Source organism: Ammodytes marinus (assembly GCF_949987685.1).
Source record: "Ammodytes marinus genome assembly, chromosome: 7".
Taxonomy (NCBI): domain Eukaryota; kingdom Metazoa; phylum Chordata; class Actinopteri; order Uranoscopiformes; family Ammodytidae; genus Ammodytes; species Ammodytes marinus.
Window position 1 is genome coordinate 27,059,573 of NC_137211.1, and position 22,289 is coordinate 27,081,861.

General features: G+C 40.6%; 1 protein-coding gene across 1 annotated transcript in view; it reads right to left on the reverse strand.

Annotated features, from left to right (window-relative positions):
- klhdc8b (kelch domain containing 8B) overlaps positions 1–22,289 on the reverse strand; it is a gene marked incomplete at both ends in the record, with an annotated part of 103,072 nt that overhangs the window by 78,916 nt on the left and 1,867 nt on the right. The window lies entirely within an intron of this gene.

The following is a 22,289-nucleotide window of genomic DNA, read 5'->3' on the forward strand; positions in this document are numbered from 1 at the left end:
GCTGAGCTCATCTCCCAAAGGGTGCTGGCAATACAGTCACACTCACTCACATTCTCTCTTTCACTCACACACACACACACTCACACACACACACACAAACACACACACACACACACACACACAGTCATGTTCTTACTTAGAGTGACATTCATTACCTGGAGACTTTCCATAACCTTAAACAATACTTGTCTAACCCTAACCCTAACTTCAACCTAAACCAAAGTGTCACCTTACCTTAAAGCATGTATTCACCATATAATGTCATAATTTTAGTTGGGGGACTTCCATTTTGTCCCCAAAAGGAAGTCAAGTCCCCAACATATCAACAGACATGAACAAAAAAATGTCCCCACAACATGAGTAATACATACCCACACAGACATACACATACACACATAGGTTATCTGCTGTGAGTCTTGCAGGCAGTCTGCATAAGCATGATAGAGGGGAAACCAATGTTGTTTCACACACGAGGAATACGTCTAAATTGAAGATTAAAGAGTCGAATGCCGTACAGCCCTACACCGACTTGCACTGTAAATATTTCCTACTATTGAAGTCAGGATAAAGCATTGTTTAAAAAAAGCTTTTTCTTCTTTGTCTATCATGTGTTCTCCCTTCCTTCCATTTCTACATCAAGCAAAGTGTATTTGTGTTGCAAGTGCATATTCTGAACGTGCCTTTCTGTGCCCTCTGTGTGTTGTGTGTGTGTGTCATGTATGTGAGAACTGCGTGGGTGGTTTGAGTTTTAATCCCCATTTTCCTTGCCTGGAGTCTGGTTTCCGTTTCAAGCCATTTGCAATTCAGATGAGTGTAGATGAAGGGAGGTACAGCAACACCTGATCCCCCCGCAAGCTGCTGCTGATGAATGGCTGGTAAAACCATACGGAAAGACAGTAACTTTGTTGCAAAGGAGGAACCCAATTATGATGGATGGATTCTGAAAAAGTGGCAACAACAAGCTGTCTCTAGAATGGTCTGTTGACAGGATGGCTGATAACACACAAACACGCGCGCACACACACACACACACACACACACACACACACACACACACACACACACACACACACACACACACACACACACACACACACACACACACACACACACACACACACACACACACACACACACACACACACACACACACACACACACACACACACACACACACACACACACACACACACACACACACACACACACACACACTATCTAAGTGGTGTCATGATGAACATAAGGTTGTAGTCAGACACCTTTCTGGGCCCTTCAGACCACTTGTATACATCGTTTGTAGTGTTCCACCTGAGTCCTTCTTCAAAGAGGTGGAGGCTTTCTACCTGATGAAAGGCACTGTAATAACACCACAGGCTGAGTGACAGCAGGGCAAGGACCACAGAGATATTCTTCTGAGCTCCAGTTGACTCTCCTGTCTGAATTCCTGCATGTGTACAAGTCAATGTCAAGAACTGTTAGTCCAAACAGTGATGCTGTAATAATACAATATGTCTTGGTCTGCAGCTATTAAAAAGGCATACTAAGCCATCTTCCGTGAATGTTTGGCGAACATTTTTTTATACTAACCGCGGCAATATTTGACGCTCAGAGCGAGTGGCCAGGCCGTTCCCCCGAAACGTTGATCGATCCACAACGTTTTGGGGGCGGAGTTAGCGGACCCGCTGCTATTTGCAAACAAACACCCACCATTTTTTCTCAGCAAGCACACACAATACACAGGTAGCGGAGGGTAGCTTTTAATGGACCAATCTGACAAGATTGTTTTGTCACCTGCTCTTTCTCTCAATGTAAACATGCAGACCTTTTGCCAGGGGGGGGGTGTTTAATGTTCAGTCAGTTCAGTCTCAATACAGTGTCAGCATCATGAAAACACAGAGTCTCTTTTATATATAAAACAAACTAAATATCAACCTTTTACTAAAGCCCTACAGCCTAAACAATAACATTTAATTTTCTTCCAAAATATACCAGAACATTTTCAGAAAAAAACAACATTGTCAGTTGATATCAACCATAATTTAAAACTGCATTTAGTAGAACAATCTCTTAACTGGTTACATACTGTGTTACTATAGTTGTCAGTATATGTCTCAGACCCCAAATCAACTGTCAAAAGCACTTTAAAGTGTATACAATGTGTCATTATTGTGTTGTAAGGTTCAAATAATGTCTTTTCTTCATTGGCCAGCAGAAATGTGCAAGGGCAGGAAGGAAATGGACACAGGAGCCTACCACGCTGTCAACTTTGACACCAGTCAACCCCCTAACGTGATCTCTCTAATGTTGAAAAAGAAATATAACCCAGTGATGTACATTATTTAAATGCTATGAATGAACACTGTGAAGGGACATGAAGGCCCCTAGCAGTAGAAGGAGAGTGTGTCTTCAAACATGAATCTGATATCTCAGCTGTCACTCCACAATCTTGGGAATAAGTTCAAAAAGAAAATATATATGAAATATGAGTATGAACCATCAGAGAAGCTGCTCTGAACCTCTGGAAACTGGAAAATTCTACATGGGGTGGCGAAGGGGGGGCAAGAGGTCTTGGCAGGGAGGCATGGGAGGACGGTAGCGGGAATCCCCATATTATATTGATCATCATTTCTGATAAAATAAGACATTTGTAGCCTATATCTTAAGCCTACATAGCTTACCCTGTACAACACATTGCTACAACAGAAAACAGGCAATAACTGAACATGTTATTTTGAGGGACATGACCTCATTCTAGTCTAGTGGAATTTATATGGAAGGAGAATAACAATAGGCTACAGTAGTTTAGGCTGGTACTGCAGTCAGACCCTCTGCCTACCTTTCACCTGCCTGATCACTACCTGCCTCTGAATATAAAACCTCCTCTTCATCCCTCACATTTATTTCTTATTTTCCCTCTTTTCCTTCACTTATTTATTCATGTCTTTAACATATGATTGTGTAACCTGGTTTAATTTGTGCAGCTCGTTTGCTGTGATATGTGTGAGTTTTTAGTAGGCTATGTTTGGCTATTCAAACAAAAATTATTGATCTCCTAGCTAGCACTGTCAGTGTCACTGTAGTAACTTAATGCCTAACAAACGGCATCTCTCTCGCCGAGAGAGAAACGGCGACCCACTGTTAAATTATATGGATCCGAACATGCAAGTTTTTTTTTAAATATTTTTATCAAGCTCTTGCCTGTACTACAATAGGCCTACAAATTAATAAAAGGGCAATATGCTCCTACAAGTCACAAGCGAGTGATTTCCCTTTTGGCCAACGATTAATGGGTGTGCTCTTTTTGACGAATTAGCTACAAACTTTAAGTTAAATTGGTGTTTAAAATTCACAAGGGTAAACTGACTTCACCTTCAGATGCTCGGAGCAGGTCAGTTACTCTTCGCCGGGCTGCATGGCACAGCAGTGTGCTGACTCGCTGTATGTGACAAACTGTGTGATCGCCGATATGCACATACAGTCCCCTCCATAAGTATCGGAACAGTGAGGCCAATTCCTTTATTTTTGCTGTAGACTGGAAACATTTGGGTATGACACCAAAATATGAATATGAGACAATAGATCAACATTTCAGCTTTCATTTCCAGGTATTCACATCTGGATCTGATACACAACTGAGAAGATAGCATTTTTTGTAAAGGAACACCACATTTTTCGGTGAGCAAAAGTATTGGAACAGATATACTTAAAATAAATTAAAGTGAATAAGACTTAATATTTTGTTGCAAAGCCTTCGCTTGCAATAACTGCATCAAGCCTGTGACCCATTGACATAACTAAACTTTTGAATCCTCCTTTTGTGATGCTTTTCCAGGCCTTTACCGCAGCCTTTTTCAGTTGCTGTTTGTTTACTCTCTTCAGTCTCCTATTTAGCAGGTAAAATGCTTGCTCTATAGGGTTTAAGTCTGGAGATTGACTTGACCAGTCTAAAACCTTCAATTTCTTCACCCTGATTAACTCCTTTGTTGTTTTTGCAGTGTGTTTTAAGTCATTATCTTGCTGCATTATGAAGGATCTTCCAATCAGTTTGGTTGCATCTTTCTTTAAATTGTCAGACGAAATGTTTGTGTAAACTTCTGAGTTCATTTAGCTGTTGCCATCATGTGTTACATCATCAATGAAGATTAATGAGCCCATCCGAGAAGAAGCCATGCAAGCCCAAGCCATGACATTGCCTCCACCGTGTTTCACAGATGAGCTTGTATGCTTGGGGTTATGAGCAGATCCTTTTTTCTCCAAACTTTAGCCTTTCCATCACTTTGGTAAAGGTTCATCTTGACAACAACACAGTAACACATGATGGCAGCAGCAAAATGAACTTAGAAGTCTACAGAAACATTCTGTCTGCCAATTTAAAGAAAGATGCAACCAAACTGATTGGAAGATCCTTCATCATGCAGCAAGGTAATGACCCAAAAAAAAATGCAAAAACAACAAAGGAGTTCATCAGGGGCAAGAAATGGAAGGTTTTAGACTGGCCAAGTCAATCTCCAGACTTAAACCCAATAGAGCATGAATTTTACCTGCTAAAGAGGAGACCGAAGGGAGTAACCCCCAAAACAAACAGCAACTGAATGAGGCTGGGGTAAAGGCCTGGAAAAGCATCACAAAAGAAGAATGCAAAAGTTTAGTTATGTCAATGGGTCACATGCTTGATGCAGTTATTGCAAGCGAAGGATTTGCAACAAAATATAAAGCCTTATTCACTTTATTTTATTTTAAGTCTATCTGTTCCAATACTTTTGCTCACCTAAAAATGTGGTGTTCCATTACACAAAATGCTATCTTCTCAGTTGTGTATCAGATCCAGATATAAATACCTGGAAATGAAAGCTTAAATGTTGATCTATTGTCTCATATTCATAGTTTGGTGTCAAACCCAAATGTTTCCAGTCTACAGCAAAAATAAAGGAATTGGCCTCACTGTTCCGATACTTATGGAGGGGACTGTATGATGCAGGACCGTGGCTTGTGCTGTGTCTGAAATCGCGCACTTACGTAAGTGCACTTACATTGAGTGCACTTTATTATCCCTACAGTACACTTACTTATAGGCGCAGTGCTCTCATTTCTACAGTGCACTTTCCAAACTGCCGTCGCGCACCTACCGGAAATGACAGTGCATTTTGACGGTTGCATTTTGACGTTTTTTTTCTGCTTGCGTTACCGATAGCTAAAACAGACACGTTAGTCGCGGAAAAACAAAACAAATGTTTAGTTTAACTTTTGTAGAGCGCGTCTGCCTCCACGGTTGCTTCAAGCTCCTCTATTTTGATTTGAATGTTCCGTCATCTCCGCTACGTAGGCAAGATGGCGGCCGTTGAGTGTGGTAAGTGTCCATCGCTCCACACTCAAGTTTTAGACCGTTTTGAGTGCACGACCGAGGAACTTACAGTGCACTGCATTTTGGCACACTCTCCGGTTTTGCGCAAAGTGCACTCAAAAAAGTAAGTGTAAGTATAAGTGCGCGATTTCAGACACAGCAAAAGTATTTGAGGGGCAGGGCATAAGATTAGATTCAAAATTATTTACTTTTGTTCAATTTATTCTTTGTTTCAATTATTTGAGTGGCTTGTTGACATAGTGGCGGTTTGTTCTTACAAGTACATTTTTGAGAATGCAAAAGTTAGGGGGACAGGCTGCCCCCCCTTGCCCCCCTGTAGAACCGCCCCTGCTCTGAACACATTTACTACAGCAGAGCACAGCATACCAAGTTACACTCAAAAGGTCTCAACTGTCAATCTCAACGACAGAAGCTTAAAGCTACAGTGCATAGCTTTTTCATGTCGGTTACATTCAAGCCATTGCCAACTTGACTCAAAAGTGACACCAGTTTGTAAATGCTGTCATACTGGTAAATACAGAGAGAGTTTTTTGTGAAGCTGATAGGCTCAATCAACTTTGAGTCAACTAATTTGCCGATGGCATGAATCTAACCGACATTCATTTTATATGAATAGGTGACGCACTCTAGCTTTAATACCAACAGTTAAAAGCCATTTTGGACTACACATAACACGCTGATTGTTATGTGACAATATGTGAATCAGTAAATCACTCCTAAGATCATTCCACTCTTTTGATCAAAGGTATGTGTAACAAAAGTGTCTGTCAGAGTTCACTTGACATAGGGGGGCCAGGTTGAGGCATGTAAAGTGTGTTTAACTAAAAACAAATAGTGCATACTAGAGTACATGACAAAAGCAGTGCTATTATGTGTTTTGGAAGCCTTAATTAATGTTCTGGTAAATACAGTATTTTGTAACAAAGTCCAAATTGACATTAAACAAATTAATTGTCTATGTATTTTGTCTTTTGTCATCCTGTATGCCAATATCAAACCTGTACTGTAGAAAAGACTGCGAGTCACAGAGCCAAAGGTAATCATGTTTGTGAGCCTGGGCTGAAAAAGTTCTGGCTGTGTATTTGAAAGAGAGTTGTGTTGTGGCTCTGACTGTACTCTTTGAAGAGTAAGCGGCTTGGCGCTCACTTGCATGGGGGCTTTAGTTGCCTATGGGCTGAGCTGGCAGACCATATGTCATAGTAATAAACTCATACACTGGAACAGAAAGGTGTGAGTGTCATGGTTGTGTCCGATAGGTGAACCTGCTGTGGATCAATGCCATGTCTTCTTTTGATTGATGGGTTGTGTTTATTACAACCCTTATACTACAACTCTTCAGCCATTTCACCTGAGCGTTTCACAAAGTATACCTATGATACATCGCAGTCAAACCACCATCCTCATGTAAGACTCCTGATAATTCCTCATTAATAATTGCATGTTCTCTTCGATTGCATCCTGAGATTCTTTGCATGCTTTAAAATATGAAGTGATAGTAAAATATGTAGCGCATAGAGAGAGAGAGAGAGAGAGAGAGAGAGAGAGAGAGAGAGAGAGGGGGGGGGGCTTTCTCTGTCTATCCAGTCAGCCAAGAAAAATCCTGAACATAAGAATCTATTAATAAGTCCTATTTGAATGTACAGATTCAAAATGAAAGTGTTGATTTTTTTTTTAGATCCATCTTCCACTTCCCATTTAAAATGAAAACCTTACCGGAGGAGCAGGTGGGAAAGACAGAAAATAGCATACTGTGATATTAGAACTGAAGTTAGCAGAAAAATAACAAGACATTACAGTGCTCCGAGCGTCCCAGTATGCTGCTATAAATAGTGTGTGTGTGTGTGTGTGTGTGTGTGTGTTGGTGCTACTCACTTTCATAAGTCAATTATTTGAGAAGGCAGTGAAGGGAGTTGCACTGCTACACAATACCTAAGGGCTGCATGGATAACACAATATAATATAATATAATATAATATAATATAATATAATATAATATAATATAATATAATATAATATAATATAATATAATATAATATAATATAATATAATATACTGTTCTGTATGCATGCACATTTGATGCATGCATACAGAAAGCATGCACAGCTCCTCGGACATGCATTACTATTCTGCACCAGAAAAACTACATGGACTGCCTTTAATCTTTCAAAACACACCGATCCACCAGGGCTCCTTATTTAGCCTACATTATTCATCTGATACGTTTTGTCATTGGGGGAAAGATATGTTTTCTTTGATCTTTATGATACTTTTTCGTGCTTAAAATGATATAGCTAGCATGTCTATAAAGTGTGTTTTTCTGCAATGTGTGTAAACAAACAGGTCTGGGAACTTACCAACCCATAAGCTTGAAGGTACCATAACATGAACATCTAAGAACTTTGGTTCTAGGTTCTGCCTTGTGTTTCCACTGTGTTTTACAAACCATAATGTTTTAGACATAACATTAGTTAGTTGCTGTTGTGTATGAGTTTGTTTTGTGGGACAGATAACTATAGTAAAAGTGTAATTTTTGCTTTCTCATTTACATGTTACAACTTAAATGTTTCTATCAGCACTAGACCATCTCCCAGCCTAAGTGAGCACTCCAAAACCAGACGTGGAATATGCTCAGATGTCAGTACAATTGTTGACAAAATTAACAACGGTGTTCACAAACTCAATAAAATACATACATTATGGATATTTAAAAAGAAATAAGTCATATGTGGAATGCTAAGGGACGCATTTCCCTGCTCCTTACCATCAAAAACACAGCACAGAATCGTCACCTCCATTGATCCATTCAGGAGAAAATCAGACGTGTGAGATGCCATGAAATCCTGTCTGTGGTTTTGATGTTTTTTCTTTAGGATTCTACCAACTCCGTCAGAGATAGAGAGGATCAGTCTTATCAAACCCAATTATGTCTATATATTGTGTGGTAGATTTCTATACGCATTAGGTACATTTGGAGAGAAAAAAAATCAGTTGGTTTATAGTCGCTAGTGTTACCCAATAGTTCCAGTTACCTCCAGTACGGCCACCTTGTGTGTAGGTTTGCACACTTTGACATTGCTGTTATCCTTTATAGAGGGATTCATGGACCCAGCCCATCAATGAATAATAAAGGGATTAGTGTATACAGCAGGAAGATGGCATTAGATGGAGCAGCCTACAGAAAGCAAGGACGGATAGCTTAAAGATGAGAATAGGTGCAGGTAGAGGTATGTGTGTGTGTGTGTGTGTGTGTGTGTGTGTGTGTGTGTGTGTGTGTGTGTGTGTGTGTGTGTGTGTGTGTGTGTGTGTGTGTGTGTAAGAATGTGTGGGTGAGGGTACAATATATCTTCCCTCCTCTATTAAGTGGTTGGTGAGCCAGATAATGCATTTGCTGAATCACATAATGAAATGTCCTTATAAAACAGAGGTCTCATCCCACTATAGATGCAGCAGATCCAGTGGAGCACACAGAAACAAAACATGCTGCTAAATTGAAGCGTGTGGGCAAAATGGGGCAGAGTAAGGTGCTTTTTGAAAGTAAAGGCAAGATAATTTTTATTAAGTCCAATTGAAATTTGAATTCTCCTCAAAACTTATTTCTGCAAAATGTAGCCCTGGTAAAAAACTTCAGCACACACCCTAGGTTAACCCATTATTCATATCAGCCAGTGTGGATGTTGGAAATACTATTATGAACTATAGTATTTTTGGTGTCCGCCCACACAGATATTAAAATAAGAAAATGATGGTACCAGCATTGACAATGGGGAAAATATATTCCTACCTACTTCACACCAGTGCAGCTCAAAATTAAAAGTACAAAAAAATAGCAATCCAAAATTTAAGATTTTCAAATGACTTAAGACCGAGAGACTGGAACAGAAATACTCGTGCTATGCAGACAGATTCGCATGAGTAATTAGTTCAAAAGGCTCTCATGGAATCACATACTTGTGGATGAGATGTTATGGGAATACTGTTGAAAAAAGTAGTTGAAAGCGTATAAGGAGGAGAGGTGGATAACAAGGTGAAGTAGAGCCATTACTGTTCATTCAAAATGGGTTTGTATCAGTATATCCTGTTTTTATTTTATGTCATCATTTTGAAAATGTATTTCATATTTGGTTTTCCACTTGTTTCCCCAATTGGGTCAAACAAGTTTCAATTCATATTATTGGGGTTGGTGTTTGTTCTATGTCAGCGGTTTTCAAACTGTGGGGCTATGGCAGGGGGGGCGCGGATGAATATGTAAAAAAAAAGAAAAACTAAAAAAAATTTTTTTTTTTTTTTTTAGTTTTTCTTTTTTATACTAAGATCATGGCATAGCTGGACACAAGTTCTTCTGCTTCGTTCCCCTCACCTCACTGCATTTAAATGCATTCAGTAAATTACAGAGAAATAGGTCTCGTTAAAGAAAAAGAGCACCAAGCCCAACCCAGAGGACCCTGCATACATTTTGTTTATTTTAAATTAATATTTTTATGGAAAATCCATGTGTCCTTCTTCAATAGCTTCTAATTCATCAGACCCAGTGTCTCCAAATTATTTGTTCACACAAAATTCCTCATATTTAGCCTCTTAATTGTCCTCTCAAAGTGCACCAGATTCATGCATTTCACTTTAAAAAGGTGAAAAAAAATCTCCCGGGGGGGCATAACCCCGGACCCCCCTAGGAGGGTCTGGTTCTCCACTAGCTACTATTCTCCTCTAGCAGGACATTGGAGGCACTAGCGAAAAAACACTGGGTGTGTGAATGACATTTAACTAGTCAATAATTTGGGCAAGTCTGTCTGCCTATCTTTCTCACTCCGATGCACACTGTCAGTATTATCCATGCTTAAAGGAAGCAGGATTAAAACACTGGATTAAGATGTTAAAATGTATTAAATGTGTTTAAAAACGCACAAAAATGTTTAGAATGTTTCAAAAACATGTTTAAATTTGTAAAATAATAATTTTTTTTTTTTGGGAGGGGGGCTCCGCTGAAATTTGTTCTCTGAGGGGGGGCTCACACTTTGAAAACCCCTGTTCTATGTTGTTTATTACAGGGATGGATTTACGCTTTGAGAGACAGCAAAAAAGAAACTCCACAGAGACTGTGGACATCAATCATGTACGACAACCATCCATCCATTGTTCTCTCTCCACTGCATGTGCTGAATAAAAGCTGCGTTGGCCTATATTCTGTTCCCAGATCAGCTACCGTCAAATTTGGACTTCAACTCCATGGTCAGAGAAACTGTTTGTTGTTGTTTTTGTGGTTGGTGTCATGGTTTTGACCTCAGTGAAAAAGCCCAGACCATGAATCAGGGTTGGCAGATTATTATAGTTTTATTTTCAGATCATTATCTGTGCCATATTCGTTATCTGTCCCCGAAGCAGCCTTGAGCAATAATGAGACTCATCCATATTCAGACAGTGTCATCAAGACAACACTAATATGCCATCATCTAGCCCAATATGTGCAGGGGAAGTGCAAGTAGAAAAAAATAACCATGGCCCAGAAGGCAGACACCGGAAAAGAGACGACTCAATAGAATAAAGAAAAAGAGACTAAAATAAAGCAGGAACATGATGAGACATTGGTTGGAGAAAGGGGAAATCTTTTCGACAATTAAACTGGGAAAAGACATGCTTCAGTCACACACATTTTCTCTCCTTCTAGTAGTGGTGTAGTGAGGCTAATTAGTAGCAACAAAAGAAAAAAACTATTTCATTTAATGGATGAAAAAACAACCCCCCTGCTGATATTACCGCCACAAACAGAGCACTGAAAGAGAAAATGATTGAAACAGTCTCAGCTTTGGTTCCCTGCAATAGCCAGTGTTTACTTCCAGTTAAAGCACCCCTTAAGGGAAAAAGGCCTTAATAAATCATTAAAAAACATTTCATATGATGGCTTCAGCCAAGCGGCATGAGTGCAAGTGTAAAATACGGGTTTGCATCCGGTGTAAGCACTTTAGTCAGGAGCTGCCACGCATGCATTGAACCCACGGTGTGGCTGGCCCCTCATCATCATAATATCTAATGGGTCATAAACTGCGGAGCAATCTAATCTTTATTTATTTTTGAGCAACTGTGGGGTCAGGTATTGAGTGTTGGTAAGTGACTCACTGGATGTGGGCTGTTATCACGTCTTAAGTTGTGTTGTTAAGAGTTCAAAAATCCCTGTGCCCTCCAAGTCTATTAGTGTGCCTCCAATGCTAGTGTTTTAATTAGCCTTTCTCCCTTCATGCATCAGTATTCAAATGCATCTCAGTCCATATAGCAGTAGTAGGTGAACACATCACTGTTTCTTTCTATAATTGCAACCACATTAGCATAGAGCTACGTGTTTTGATAGCTGTGATGTAAGGAGCTACCAGCTAGTGCACTTCTATCAGTTGAACCCTTACTCCTCACCTATCTCTAGTGAGCATTAACACTAATCATGACTTCTGTATTGAGTGACATAAGTTACATCATTTCATATTTTTCTTTAAATATCCATGTTCAAGTATACGTAAGGATTTTATATAACGTGACCTGAGACATTTTAGACATGGATGATTGACAGCAGATGTGCTTATGCTGTGGGGAACTTTCTCAAACTATTTATGTAACACCAGTGGGTCTGCATATTGTGTTAATACCATGAGGAATGACCCCAGGATATAGTGTCTGAACAAGGTCAACGAATACAAGGTTATTTTTAATGTTGTGCACCACTGAAGCCTTTCAGCAGTGTGTCAGCCACTGAGCCAAAGCAAATCAAATGAAACATTACATGATGCTAATGCAATGTTCTATTTAATGTTCTGTATCATTCTATTAGCTTGCTGATAGCATTACACACCACACCAGAGAGAGAGAGAGAGAGAGAGAGAGAGAGAGAGAGAGAGAGAGAGAGCCACTGAGGCTTCTAAAACAAAATGCCAAAACTATATAGTCTACACTGCAAAAAAACAAGGATGACATTTCATTTTTTTTCCTAATATATACTGTATCAGCCGGAGCCAAACAAGACCCATGCAGTAGATGTATGCCATTTTCAGCATGCTACCCTGTGCCTCCTGTATCAAAGGGCATGTCCCCTCTGTCAAAATGTGGTCCTGTTTTTAATGAATGGTGAGATGGTGAGGGAGTGTGAGGGGAGATGAAAAAGGCCAATCTGCTGGTACAGTGTGTTTCTGTTGGCTCTGTGTCTTCTGATGCCACGGGAGAAAAAGCGGTGGCTGCAACGAAATCAGCCGGTTAGAGAAAAATGTCCTCATTAGCCAAGTGTGCTCCCATTGCTCTCTCCACGTCTCTCTATTATCTCCTTAGCTTTTAAGAAACACATTATTTTTTCATTTTTTCGGGCTTCTAGGCTGTGATGTTTCTCTTTATCCATTCATACAGTTTTGTATTCATACAGTTTTGAAGTTGAATATGTAATATTAAACTGATGCTTTTTTTTTTGCCCACGTGAACGCGCACAGATTTTGCCCAACCGCTCAGCTTTCCCCGTGTTGAAACTTCCGGCGGCAAGGCGGTTAGGCATCGTTGCAAACGAAGTATCCGGACCTAAACTACACGGCTCTACCATGTATTAAGTCAATGTTAAAGTGTCTGTCATTTAACATAGATTGAATATATATTCTACGCTAAACACAAAAATGTGGAACCAGCGATTGAAGCCATATAGAGAGACAATAACATTGTTATACGAGAGAGAAAGAGAGAAATAAGTGTGGTTGACTTCTAGTCGGGCTATCCCAACGATACGATCACCAAAGCATCTCGCTGTCATTGCCGCCGAGGCAGCAGCCGCTTTTAAAAGCGCAGAGCTCACCGGTGGAGTCCTCCGGCAAGGAGGGGGTTGAGAGGGCGGTTGAGAGGGGGGTTGAGAGGGCGGTTGCCGCGCAGCGGTGGGAAAGGGCCTTTAGGTGTGTAATGCTAGACGTGTAAGTAAGTATTATAAGTTTGTCGCATTCTACATTAAGTTTCCTTGCATGGTGGGTGAACAGGCAAACAAAAAAGCGCAACTTGTAGCAATGTCTCGGTGTAATCGGTGCAATTGACTGAACTCATGTTGCTATAAGTGTGCTGAGTGAGAATGAAAACGCATTCATTAATCTAAAGCATTTTCATTCAAACAATGTCCAGATCATCTGTGATGCGGACATGTTACTCACAAACATATTGGCCCTGTGGCCTGGGCCAACCCATGACTCATTCATTTTGACACATAGCAGTGTTGGTTGCAGACTTGAGGCCGCAGGGCGATGTGATGGCTGCCTTCCAGGTAAGTTTGATTCATGTAGAGATCTTAAATTGCATTCTCTCTGTAATTCAGTATCTAATCCTTTCACTAACCTTGCAGGGGACAGTGTATATCCCCTCAAGCTGTGGCTGCTAATGCCTTTCCCCAAACCCACCGAGCGCAGAGGAAAGGTGATGAGAGCACCATTAAGGGCTGTGGAAGAGCAGATGGCGTTGCCTGGACTGCTCAGGTGTGAGACTTCTATCCTTCACCTGACAAGGTGTGCCAAAGTGTAGGCTGTGCTGCACAATATGAGACAGCTTAAAAAGGTGGCTTTACCACCTGAAGCTGGAACCAACACAACATTATTTATATAGAAACTCCCTCGTGGTTTTGTTGTCAGACTAGACTGTCTTGATTTCATTCAACTCTCCTGCCACCTTTCTGATGGAGAACATTGTGTCCCCCCTTGTGTATTTGCAGGAATGAGTCGGTGAGAACGGTTGAGAGAGGGTGAAGAAAGTGTCATTTTGTACATCAATGTGACTCGAAGCATTTACTCTTTCCATAAAAAGCGAATACAAAATTAGCATACATTTGTTTCATCTGGTACATCAGTGTCCCCCTCCATCACCACTCCACTCAGGAGGGACTCCCCAGTGATTCCTGCCAGCCTCTCATCAAGGGGGTCCGCTCCTGTGTTCCCTTTCCCTCGCCAGTGACAGAAATGCTTCAGCCAAAGGTCCCACCTTCTGATGCTGTGGTATTTACTCAGCAACATGTTGCCACTCTAATGCTTACTTTGCAATAGTGAGCCCCACACTATGCCTCCATATAACATATCTGCCTCTTTTCCAACTCTCCAACCAACTTCCACTTCACATTGGCTGAAATTTATTTTCTTAGTTTATCTCTCAGTGTCTGCCATGCTCTTGGTATAAATTAATATTAATTGGGGGAGTTTCACTGACTGGGCAATTATGGGTGTGACATTAAGCCGACAACGCTGCACCACATTTAGAATTGCTCTCAGGTGCTGGTTGTCAGCCTGATTACAGCCTGATTTTGTGTGTAGCCTCACTCTCTCTCATTCTCCTCCCAGTTTCATCCCATAATCTACCATAAATGGTTCATGCTAACTAGCTTATGGATATGGTTACATCTATAATGAGCCTGCTGGCGCATTGACTGACATGAGGAAAATATGGAGGCCGTGAAGAAAGCGTCTGGGAAGAAGGCTAGATTCACGGAGCATGAGATGGAGGTGCTGGTAACCAATGTTGCCAACCGCAAAAATGTGCCATTTGGGCACCAAAGCAGTGGAAGCTCATAGTAATTTAAAAAAAAGCGATTTGAATGGCAACAAGTGACAATGGCTTTGAACAACGTCAGCTCCACTCCGCAAACAGTTGCTGAACTGCAAAAGTTCCGAAAAAAGTGGTCTGACATGAAAGTGGAAACAAAAGAATTGTGTCACAGTTCACCGGCAGAGCTCAAGAGCATCTGGTGGGGGTCAGGGGGAAACTGCATGGAATTGGTCTGGTCCTGTGTGGAATTGTGCCTGGGACAGCGACGCAGCAGCCATAGTCGCCAGCGCAAAAAGCGGTAAGTATACAATATAGAATGACACATTAACGTTACAATGTTATTGAAAAAACTAGACAATGCATTAAGTTTGGTTTATTCTGTTTTATTTTTTTTGGAAGCAATGACCAGTGCAGTAGATGGAAGTATCAGGGAGAGAACGGACCAAGCGCCAGGCCCCAGTGGTGTCTCTCAAAATGCGCAAAGTTTGGCCAGCAGTTTACTGCAGTTAATCAATAGACTGAAGAAGTGTGAAATTTGCTCACCGAAATATGCAATGCATTAAAGTTAGCTTAAAAGTACCCCCTTTGACTGTGTTCATAGACCTGATGCCCACACAATGGCTCATAGCACAATTGAGCCTATACCATGAGCCTTATTTATAGTCTGTGCACCACCGTAATTGGCACACACACACACAAGCTGATTACAATATCGTGATTGGCACAGTCTGTTCACGCAAGGTTGTTGAGCGCAGCAGCCTTTATAAATGAGGCCGCTTGTGTTTCATCTGTTTGATCCTGAGTTTTCTTGTTTTTGTTAATGAAGGACTGTGGACTAGTGGAGTTTTGCTTGGCTTTATTAATTAATTAATTATTTAGTTGTTTTTGGGGCTCATTAAGGTGGGTATTAACTTAAATTCTTTACCCAGGTTCTCTTCATTTGGCTCTGACGTCTTCACGTATGTCGAGGAAATTTTATATTTCCGACATATCTGTAATAGAAGACTAAACTCACAGAGAATTTAAGAATTTAATTACATAATACAATAAGACAAAACAACAGAGTTACAGAGTAAAGTTCCAACCTGCATGGTCAGCCCCTGACGGGACTGACCATATCTTTTGGTCAGACAGGGATTTTAAAAGGCCCCCTTCAACAACGGAGGTGTCAACTAACAGATGGTCAAACAGGTCTCAGGGGTTTATTGTGGTCATTGTGGTCAGCCACAATAAACCTTAAATTAGTTTAAGCAACTGTTGTCAGCACATTTCTTAGAGGAAATGCACATGTGTTAAACTGATGTGATATACATATAAAAAAACAGATCAATACGATGGTTACAAATAAATTTGCCCTCACAACGTAAAAAAGGGGTATTGAATGCGTCTGTTAAAGGTCCCATGCTCACTATTGTTACGCAGGATGAGCAGATCCTCATAAAGAGCACATACAAGGAATTAAAAAATATAATCCTGGCTAAATCCAAGACAGTGAGGGCCAACAAGGCAAGCGAGGAGTTGGCCAAAAACAAAATTGCAGATTGTGTAAATTTGTAAGTAGTACTAAATAAAAATTGTTCACCACTTAATGCAACCACCTACCAGTTATTTATTTATACATCGTGACTGCACATGAAAGCTCTCAAGTCTGAAATGTACACTTTGGAATTATGAATTAAAATGATTTGATATATTTGGAACAAATCGATATGATACAGGCTTCCTCCATCTTTTATGTTGTTTAGCCATTTCTCCAGGCTAGTATTGGGTTTAGCTTAGGTGTTTTTTTGGTTAATACAACTCTAATTGTTATTTAAAAACTCTTAACTTTCTTTATGATATGTTATTGGTAACCTAGTTGAGCCAAGGCTGTTACAGGGATGACAGTTGTTGTCATAACTCTATCAATAGTGTTGGAGCTGTGTGTGGCCATGCAGTCATGTGTGAACAGAGAGGAGAGGGGAGAGAGAGGGGCCGCAGGTGTTGAGGCGGTGCATTCAATGTACTTGTTGATTGGCACCAGCTGCTTCACCATCAGTGGCGTATTCATCAGCTGTCGGCTATCCAAACTATTGGCATTCATATTCATACAGTGAAACACAGCAGCATTCATGCAAAGGGCAGAACCAGCACTCAGTGTTATTGGTTTAAAACGTTGTTCCAAGCATAAGACTCTTTTTACTGGGAAGGAAAACCCAAGCAAAACAGAGTAAGGATGAGTGCCAAATTTCCACGGACAAATTAGCGTTATCTCAGGCTTTTAAACATAAGCCTCTTTTCACAAACAATCGTGGCTTAAAAACAAGAACAGCTCGATTTAGTTTTTCATGCTGAGGTACATGATTTACTAAATCCCGAATGATCATAAAGTGAATGTGTCTCGAGATAAGACAGCTGAATGATTGCTGTTGTGTGAGAGTGAGACACTTTTAATGAAGAAAAATAGAAAATAAGTGGACACACACATGGACAACGACAGAATATAAACACGGGAGCCTCTGTGGTGAACTTACCTCATTTGAAGCTAAAGGCAAATCTGTGTGTGTGTGTGTGTGTGTGTGTGTGTGTGTGTGTGTGTGTGTGTGTGTGTGTGTGTGTGTGTGTGTGTGTGTGTGTGTGTGTGTGTGTGTGTGTGTGTGTGTGTGTGTGTGTGTGTGTGTGTGTGTGTGTGTGTGTGTGTGTGTGTGTGTGTGTGTGTGTGTGTGTGTGTGTGTGTGTGTGTGTGTGTGTGTGCGCGTGTGTGTGCGTGTGTGTGTGTGTGTTGATAGTGAATTGAGAGATATGTTTTTTTGCTGTAAAGAGGAAGTTTTGGGAAAATATTTTTCTCTCTCAAAAAAGGGAAGTACATCAGTGTGATTTCTGTTTTTTTCCACTGCGACTGATATGTTTTTGAAATGCTTTAAGGAATAGTTAGACATTTTTAATCGGTATAGCTTTTCGCTTACTCTTCAGCTTAAGAAAAGGCAATAGAAACCGTTCCTGTAAGTGTGCGTGCATTTTATGATGGGCACAGGTCACTCATCCAGATTAGCTTAGATTCTGTCACCTTTTTGAAGAGCCGGAGAGGGATGCAAAAAGCTAAACTTGTTGAACTATAACTTTTTAAAAGCAAATTAATAGATAAGTGGAATGCATCTGGTTGCATACTCCAGCCCTGCCAAAAAAAAACTTTAAGGGACACTCTAAATTTCCATTTGCAAGAGACAACGTTTTGATCAACTGAAACTGCTGATGAGGATGCACAGAGAACTACAGAGGAATCTGCCTGTGTCAAGCTGTGTCCTCTAGCATTTCTTCCTCTTGTTAACACAGATATCTTTTGCATCAGAGTTGATTTAAGAATCCTGAAAAGCTCTCTAAAACCCCTGGGAAGTATTCTCTCATCCCTCCACCTCCAAGGACTTTTCTTATTTTAATGAATTCAGCTTCACCAGTATGACTGAGTGTGAATGAATAGAACCTGGATCCCTGTAAACTTGAACAGTTGAATACGTTGCTGAAGACTCACTTTTGTTGCATTGGCCTTTAACACAAGTTGAGACTTTGACACTCTTAACCTTTTTTTTTTAATGTAAATTATGTTATTTTGTATTGTATCTTGTACAGCACTTTGGTCAACTGTTGTTTTTAAATGTAGGCCTACTATAGAAATTATTTTGACTTTGACTTTACACACTGAAGATATTGACTGCTTTGATGTTTACTATGAACAAGACCTGAAATCCCACAAACCTAGAATATTTGGAGTCAGTTCTTTCTCTTTCACAAATCCATCGCATGAGCAAATCCACTGAAATCTCCCACAGTATCGCATGGTAACATTACAGCACACCTCGGCTCGTTGCAGAATGACTGTTGCATAATGCATTCTGAAGCTCCAGGAGATAAAGAACCAGGTCATTGTTCAAGAAAAAGCAAGCATTAGAAAAATATGTGGAAGTTGCTATACAGGAATTTCATCCAGTAGGGGAGAACGGGGGAATCTGAGGCATCGGGTAATGTGAGCCACCCCCTGTATCTAGGCAACGGAAAACATTTGTGGTCATGTGAGATATATGTTTTCAAGCCCCTCTCATCTTTCCCTGTAACCTTCAGGGCTGAAATGTAGAGTAGGCCTAGTTGTAGAGTATGACAGGCTGATGTTATAATCCAGTTGGGTCTTCTCCTGTGTTCCGAGTCCCAGGCTGTTCTCGCTGGTTCTGATTTTCCTATGCTTTGACCCCCAGACACAAGCTGGCTCTAAGGGTCCTGTGTTCTGACCCCCAGACTGTGTTCTAATATAACTGGTTCTATATTTCATTTGAATCTTATTAAAACCTTTTGAATTATAATATGTTCTATTTGATTTTGTTCAGAGTTACTTTCAAGTGTTTAGAAAATTTGCTTTGCTTGGAATGTGTGGCTAGCTTTCAGGATTCTAACTGTTACAATATGTGTTGTTATGGTAGTTTCAGAGTGGAAAAAGTAAGTGGATCAGTTTACCCCCTTGATTTTTCTGGTCTATCTCAGTTTACCCCACAGCTGGGGTAAAGTGAGCCACATGACAACTTTTTTTGAAACAATCATATTTTCACTGCCCTTTGTCTTGAAAACATTCTGCTGCTAATGCCCATTTCTAGGAAACATCCTGAATTAATGGGAAATGTGTAAATTTGAGTGATAAATCATTTTAGCTCGCTTAGAGGGGAGCAAATGTAAAAAGTGGCTCAGATTACCCCGTTCTCCCCTACATAGAAAGTTGAAAATACATAATACATTCAATTCAATTCTAATGATCGGGGGGGCCTTAACTGTGCTGTATTAATAAGACACATTACAGTTTTGCAGCTTTCAACCCTCTCTCTCTCAAGATGGGCACTAACAGATACGCCAAATCCTTTATTCCTTCAGCAATTAAGTAACTTCTTTGTCAGCACCTGTACATGATAAAACATGTAACAATGTCTTATCTATTTAATCACTATCTATCTCACCTTATGCACTTCATGGCTGTCCTTCACAGCCTCTGTTTGTCTATGTATTACGTTTTTTCAGATGTAACATTTTGGAGGTTGTTGGTGTAATTGTGGATGTGGTTAACTGCAAATGAGTTGTCCCTTCTCGGGATCAATAAAGTTATCTTATCTAAATCGGGGAGAGTGGAGCGTATTCTGGGACTTTGTGTTTCCGGTGCACCACCTTGAATCCATTACAGTGTGCCTTTTATCTTCCTATTTGTAGAAACATACCCTGACACCAGCCGGCACTGAAATGATATACAGTACTTAAATGTAGATCATAAAGGAATGAAGCAGACTGATGTCGATTGGACCTCAGTTCATTGTATGAGGGCCCTTGAACAACTTTCTTCAAAAACTCTTTCAGTATAAATATAATTAAAGGCTATGCAGGCTTGGCTAGAGTTAGCCTTGATTTAGATAAGGCTGAAGTATGTTAGTGGAACCACTTGAGGCTTAATTGGGAGATGACGCTAGTATCAGTCTAGCTTTTTCAAGGGGGGCTAGGCTTGGTACCCCAACGGAGGAGTACCGAAAATAGGAGCGGCTCAGCTGCCTTATTGTGGGACCCTACCCAACGTTTGGCAATGGAAACGCAAATTAAAGCAGGCTGACCCGCACCAAGCCTCTCTGTGGGAACAAGGCATTTTGAGGGTTTGGTTTTAATACGATATCAGTGGGACTAACAGGTGTACATGCATTTTAAGAGTCGGTCTAACACAATTGATTTTCTCTAACGTCACGTAAACATACTGAGTGATTGTTGACTTAAGTAGAGGGCAGCAACTGTATATCAGAAAATTAAATTATTCTCATCAGCGGTGCAGTAGGAGTATCATGACACTTTTGATTCAGGCTACAACAGCAAATAGAACGTGGCTCCTAAGGCATATAGAGGACCAAAGGGGAAATGTTCTAATAGAGCAGCGGGTGATCGCATTTATCGTATAAAAAAAATGAAATAACATGTCTTCATGTCTCTGTGCAAACCCAGTTCAGTCAGAGGGAAAAATATCTGCTTTCCACTGTTGGCTGAGGTGTGAGCCGATCCCTGAGTGAAGTGAGAGAGATGTGAGGGAAGAGAAGACATAAAAGGCCAAACCCACAGCTCAAAGCAAAACAAAAAGTGGGCCAACGCTCCAGCAGCGGAACGGGGGATTTTACTGTGATAAACAGCAGTATCTGGGATTAATGATGAAGTACAGAATGACAAAGAGACAGAGAGACAGAGAGAGAACTGGGGGATAAAAGAGGAAAAACCCACACACATCCACTATGTTCACTTCACTAGAGGCACCAGAATTAAGCACACACAGACACACAGGATCTAAGAAAAAAAATACATTCTCTGTGTGCTTAGAGATACACAGAGATTGTGCGCAGGCTTTGTCTGTGGCTCACACACATACAGTACATTTACAACCTAGCCGCTGCCCCCACTGATTAGGCTAAAAACAAACACGGCAGTCACACACTTGTTGCCAAGCAACAGCAATGTTGTTCGCTTGATCTGTGCTCTCTCTTCCTGACTTTCTCTGCATTTGAGACTGGTAAACGGCTGGGGGGGGGGGGGGGGGGGGGAGAGGGGGTGTCAACCTGTCAGTCATCAGAACTCCATGTGAAAGACACAACACAAAGAGTCACCCCAGCCATCAGAAGGCATCAGTGGAGAATGGATGGATGTTGGCTGAAAGCACAGTCCAACACATGGTCAATGCACGCATGCGCCTGTGTGCACAACTTGTGTATTTTTAGTCCGCGTGTTCAACAGACTGCTATGTGCTACAGGAGAGATGGTCCTATACTATCTCTGCTCATTGTGTATTGTATGTTAAGAATAATAATATCATAGACATGTTTTCATATCATTATTTCCTGGCATTGTGTTCATACCCTCCTGACCCTATGCAGTTACCTCTGTTCCCTATGGACTGACTGCCCCACCCCCTGCTCACCTTTTCCCACTATACTGTATACCATACACTATACCAACCCAGTCTCTCTTGTCCTCACAAAGCATTCTAGTTATGGCATTTCACAGCTATACTCACATACAATCAATTGTAGCCATTTTAAAATGTCCATTAACAAGTTTTGCAAAGTTTCTAGATACATATCTTGAACACCATTTGCATCACACCACTACAACATTTAACACATTTCTCCTAGGGGGATTAATAAAGTTGTATCTTAATCCAGAATCATATAATACTTGATTTGCACTGAATAAAACATCCTATAAATGCAGAAATGTTGGAAGCATCAAACTGATACCAATTACACTCAACAGATATAGGGGTTAATCCCTTTTAATTTTCCTCAATTACCTTGAGGGCTCTTATCTACTCCTCGGCCGTCTGCATCTGACAGCGTATACAGCCTGAGACGTAAACAGGGAACTA